This window comes from Drosophila obscura, unplaced genomic scaffold, assembly GCF_018151105.1.
Source record: "Drosophila obscura isolate BZ-5 IFL unplaced genomic scaffold, ASM1815110v1 contig_192, whole genome shotgun sequence".
NCBI lineage: Eukaryota > Metazoa > Arthropoda > Insecta > Diptera > Drosophilidae > Drosophila > Drosophila obscura.
Genome location: NW_024542781.1, coordinates 164,657 through 170,656, shown reverse-complemented (window position 1 = coordinate 170,656; position 6,000 = coordinate 164,657).

Here is a 6,000-nt window from a genome sequence, read left to right as displayed (position 1 = left end):
ACTATCGCCAAGCTGGTTTCAGTTTTCTTGCGTAGACTGTTAAGTGACTTATGTCATTAGTCCACTAGTCCAATGAGCTTACTGCAGCTGAATGATGCTGTTAAAAACTGAGAAATCAAATGATCTCGGCATAATTTATACGCTGATAAAAAGTAACACTTAACTTGACTACAAAACGCTCCTTCGAATGCGTTCGTTCTTTTTTGTGCATAAATTTAACCAGCTAGAAAATAATGGCTGTAGACAAATGGCCAAAGGTCCACAGACCTATCTATAAGTGGAGAAGCTCTGAGGAGCACAAAATCTTGATAATGGAAAATTTATTAATCCCATCAGCGACAACAATAACAATAAAATGTTTACAAATGACTGACAACCAACAGAAGCAGAAGCAGGACGATCCCAAAGGAGGAGTGGGCCTGGCCTGGCACGGCATGGGAGGCTAACCCCTAACCCCTTACTGAGGTGTTGCATGACATTCGAGCTCATTGTGAATGCTAGATACAAATCAAAATCGAGCATTTGAGAATTTTATTGCATTCGCCGAGGCAGGAGCTATGAATTACGATCCACACTGCCAGGAGGGAGGGACAGCAAACCGAGTCGAATCGAATCGAGTTGAGTCGAGTGTGTTCTAATCAGCTGTACATTTTATCTTGATATATACTCGCAGTGAGGGTAGTTTGTTGTTGTTTTCTTTTTTTATTGAATACTTAGTGTATGTATATTGTGGTCGTACTGCTTGCCACATTTACAGCACGAGCTACCAGCACGCAACGGTCGCCCACATTGAAGAAGCCTTTGTTTGCCTTTGATTTCCATTCACGATGGGCACGATGATGATGCCCATGATGATGATGATGATGATGATACACCGTATTGGGTTGTCAGTAATAACTCAATTGGGAAGATCGATAGCGTTTGATAAGCCCAAGCCCCCCAAGTCCAAGCCAAATCCCAGCTCCGTTGTATTATGGTGTAAATTAATGCGACCGCCTTGGACAACCTTTGTTACTTGTTTGATAGTTGGCTCTGAAAGCGATTATCAAAGTTTTTATTGCAGTGTATGAGTATAAGGGGAGTGTAGTTTGTGTGTGTGTGTGTGCCTGTGGCATGATTAGGATCATCGTAGAGCCAATTAATTATTGCAAACGAAATGTGGAATGTGGCTTGACAGCCTGCAGCTTGCCGTGCGGGCCAAAATCCAATTTAGCAAGTGTCAAAAGTGGCCAATTTACTTGTTACTCTTTTGCCTTCTGCCACTTGCCATTTTGCCTGACTTTGGCTCTGTCAACAATGGAATCGGAGTGAAATTGGCTGGAAGTCCATTCGCAACACCCGCTCAGCCCCCAAAGCATTGTGAAGCGAAAAAGGGGAACAAAGTTGAAATGAAACTTTTCGAACTAATAGAAATGTTATTATTTGTCTAGGGGCAAATGAAATACGTACAAGGCGGCACAGAATAACACACACAATATAAGTTGGGAATATCATAAAGAGAGCGAACTGCTTGCTGTTTGTTTATGAATGCAACATCAACCATTGCCTCGGTTTGAGCAAGTTTTGCTCGGAAACTTCGTTCATTAAATAGCACATCCGATCGACTATTGATTTATTTATATTTCCCTGAACAGTTAAAGTTGATTCACCACCACAATCTTCAGCAGCAAGAAGCCGTCCTCTTTCATTATAATCTGAAATATTGAACTTTGCCACTAATTAACATTCACGCCCTTCCGTCTCTTCCCTTTTGATTCTCTCTGCTATCCCTCTCTTGAGGCATGCCATTCCCACCCTTTACGTTGAGACAACTTTTCAGCACAGAATTTATACAAAGTCATCAGAGGAGGCCCGTTACCGTTCCCATTCCCGTTCCGAAGCCACCCATTGGGCCTGAAAGCCTGAAATCAAAATAATTTAGTTACCACCTTCGTCGTCGTACTGCTGCCATCGATGTCGGCTGTCGGAAACTTTAAAACTTTGCCCAACTGTTTGCACAATATATCGCATGCTGGTAGTTCGTTTGGCTTTGAGTTTCCCCCAGAGGCGGGCTGGGGGACCACCTGTGTGGTGGACTGGTTCTGGGGCTGGCGTTGACTTCCAATAACTCTAGACTCTAGACGACGCGTTGCGACGTTTCGGACCGTATATTATTACAACAGTTCATCAAAACTGGAGCCAATGCCGAACTGTATTTATAGCCGATGCTGAGCTGAAGTCGACGTCATCGCTAATGTAGATGTAAACGCTGCGCCGTCGACGCCGCTTTGGTTCGCCCCTGGGACTCACTTTTATCAAGCAGCCCATTGGGTATTTGGGTAAACTTTGCCTGCTGACTGCAACCTCAGCTCACCTGGGCGAGCCTTTAGTCACAAAAAGTTTTCGCTTTCGATTTGCTGCTGTGCCATGCCCATGTCCATGTCCATGCCTGGTGCCCCTGCCCCTGCCTCTGCGCCAGCTCCTGGCCGTGGAACCCGAGTCGGTGCCAGGCCGTGGCCAAAACGCAAATTGTTGAAAGTTTGCACTAAAGTCGTTGATTTCATAGCTGAGAGGTGAGCTCAACTCGTTCAGAAAGTCTGCCAAAGTAGTTGACGTGAATCGATGGGGCGGGGATACCAGGAAGCAGGCAGCAAGGCACGTAATTGAGTAAAGTTGCTGCGGTGCAAATGCGAACGATCCACTTGAGAAGCGAACGTTCGGCAAATGTTTCGATATATTGCGTCTGCGTCTGGATGTGGTTCTGGCTATGGCTATGGGTATGCAGCAGCAGCAGAACGCGACAATGAAAACTAACAATAACTTCCATGCAGCGGACGGAGGCACAACTTTCGTCTCTCTCCGCCGCCCGCCATACCATACCCATCCTCTTGAAAGCCAACAAAACTAAAATCATAGGCCAAGCCCAAGAGATTTGCGAGCGCAGCAAATACACACTCGAAACAGTCGGCATACTCCTGGGCTTTTTAATTGTCTACTCCTGAATGTCTGTGTGTGTGTTTGTATGTTTTGTGTATGTGTGTGTGTGTGTATTTGTGTTGGCCGCCTGTACGTGTAAGCACTCTGATTGTTTCCTTGCTGGCGCTGCCGCTCCCCTCCGCTGCCGCTGTATGGGTGTGTTATGCAATGGCTTCCGTTTGGGTTCAGCTGGATATTTTGTGAGTTGAGTACCAGTATTTGCTTCGTTTTTTTGTGTTGAATGTAGCAGCAAGCGGCAGCGCTTCAATTTATGACATTTTGACAGCAGTTGTTGCAGTTGAATCACAAAGTTACTCTCTTGAGTAATGGCACAGCTTTTTCACTTACAAACGCGCAATTTTGCGGATTGCATGCCGCACAAAGCTACATACATACATACATACCAACATAGATACATACATTTTCGGTGTGCACATATTTTCCGACATTCGCCAGAAACGGAGCGCCAAATTAAATATTTATGGGGAATAATCTAAATGTGAATTTGGCTAGAAGAGCCCGACAGGGCAGGCGAAAGTTCCTCGCGGAATACGAGCAATAGCATACAATATCTAAGTAGCATAATGGATACCCAAATTGAGAAGGGACAAATTCAATTTCGAAATTAGATACTTTTACCAAGTTGTTGGCCCCAAACCTGCTGCTGGAATTTTGACTTTGGACAGTTGAAGGATAACGGGCTAAAGGTACAACAAGGCGTATTGAATTACACTATTAACTGCTTGAAAATTTGAATCAAAAGTCTGCCAAAAAAAAATGTATACAATTAGTAAGTGGAGTACTACTGTTAACCATTTGCTTATTAAAAATAATTCATTTTGAATATGTTTTTGTTTCATTTAAAAACTTTTTTGTCAACATGCAAACTCCAGACCAGTGGCGCTTCGGCATCTTTGCTTATGTTTTTATTTTAAAAAAAAATTTATTTTTTTTTTGTAGTTAATGTTTTCTCTCTGTGTCCATTTTTCCCCCCCCCCTCGGGGCGGGGGGGGGCCCGGAAGGGGGGAAAGTGTGCGAGTGAGAAGGAGAAATGAGTTTCGTTGTCGTCGTCGGGGGGGGGAGAGGGGGGGAAGCAACTGAAAATTAATTTCTTCATTCTGGCTTATTGATTGGGTCGCATCATGTTGGCTCTCCTTAGTTTTACTTAATGCCTGCCCGTTCGCTTGTGGGGGGGGGGGGGGGGTACCTGACATGGGTGGAACCAAATTTGGTTGCCCTCTTGCTCAACAAGCGGCAGCGACGCGGCGCGGCGCGGGCGGCTCTATCGCGGCCATTCGGGGGGCGGCCCCCCCGTCGGGTATAAAAATGCTTTTTAATTAGTGAAAAACAAATGTGCCTTGTCATTGTCATATCAATGGATCAACTTTATTCAATGCTATAATTTGTATAGTTTATATTTCATTGTTTGGCTTGCCATTAGTCGACAAGATGTACATGTCTGTGAACTATAAACCTGACATGTTAAATTTGTTATTTGTAAAGAAACGCATTCACCAGTCGAACGAATAAAAAAATGTGCGGAATTCAATGAATGCAGCATTCTCGTTCAATGAGTTAATATAATTGGTAAATGTATTAAAATTTATTGAATTATACTATTAAAGTTTAATAACATTTTGCCAGTTGAGCAATTCCATGCGTTATTTTATCAGCCACATTCCATTGCCTGAACTTTTGGGTATAGCAAATTTAGTCGCAGTCAGTTGGGCTTTGCGAAGTTAAGTATGAAATTACGACACACCCCCACTCGCTCGGTCTCAGATACTCGTACAGCGGGATGTGTGTAATGCTGGCATACAAATACAGAGAGTTAGCTATTAAACATATTTGACTTGCCGTCGAAGTGAGCAAAACATATACACACACGCCCACACACACCCACACACACATGGACACCTCTTGTCGGCTGCTGAAGGATGCTCCACTCTCTTGAGCGTGTGTGTGTGTGTGTGTTTGGGTGTATGATAATAATTCAACAAATTGTTGTTTAACAAGGAGAGACAGCCACAGTCGCGCGACTGCTGGAGTGGGTGCCACTCCCACTGCCACTGACACTGCCACACTGCCACACGGCCTCGGCTCTCGAGCCTCAAGCCTCTGCACCGCGCGTCGTGTTAATCGCTTTATATGCAGCGAGAACGAGCACGAGTGCGGGTAGATGTCTTGTTTTAATGCAGCCACTGGTTCTCGTACCCCTATACCCCCATACAACCACCTCACTTGTATGTGTGAGTGTATTTGTGTGCTTGTTTGCGTACAAGGTCCTAGGGCAATACACGCACAGATGCCGAAATATCTTACCTTCCTTTCATGAAATGAAACAATTAGGAGAAAAAGTTGCTTCGTGCTAAGGACCCTTTCCTTTCTCAACCCCACATCCCCCGAAACGCCTTGTGGGTTTTTTGGATATCCCAACCCTTTTTATAGCTCGGCAAACATGTGTATGCTTGTAAACAAGCCTCCTGTATGTATATACATACGTGTGTGTGTGTGTGTGTGGAGGTTTGTGTCTCTGTGTGCGTTTAATGACAAAATAATTAGAAAACTTTTTGTGTACTTTGTAGCTGGAGCTGAGTCCGTATCGTAGTTGCCTGCAAACCAGCCTGCCCCTGCTTGCCTGAATGCCTTCCTGCCCCACTTCGCCCCTGTCAATGTCACCGCCAATTTGCTACTTCTGCTCGCCTGTGGGCCAGGCTACGGCAACGGCTCCAGCTCCCCGCCCAAAGCTGTTTTTCTGGCCTTACACAGGCTCGTACATCTGGAAATTGCTATAGGAAAATCAAGAGAGCTGGCGCCGGCCTCGGTGTCTTTGCAAATTACCAGTCGGGGGTTGCGACATTGACACCTGAGTGGTGCAGGGCGTACAAACAGCTTGTTCGGGAGAGGAGAAGCAACCTGAATGCCAACTAAATGTTAAAAATTTCAACAACGCTGACATACAATATTTCTGTGCCTGTGTCCCACAGCCTACGCGATTGCTTAACGTATTATTTTGTCTCTTTCATGTTGTGTGGGTATGGGGGG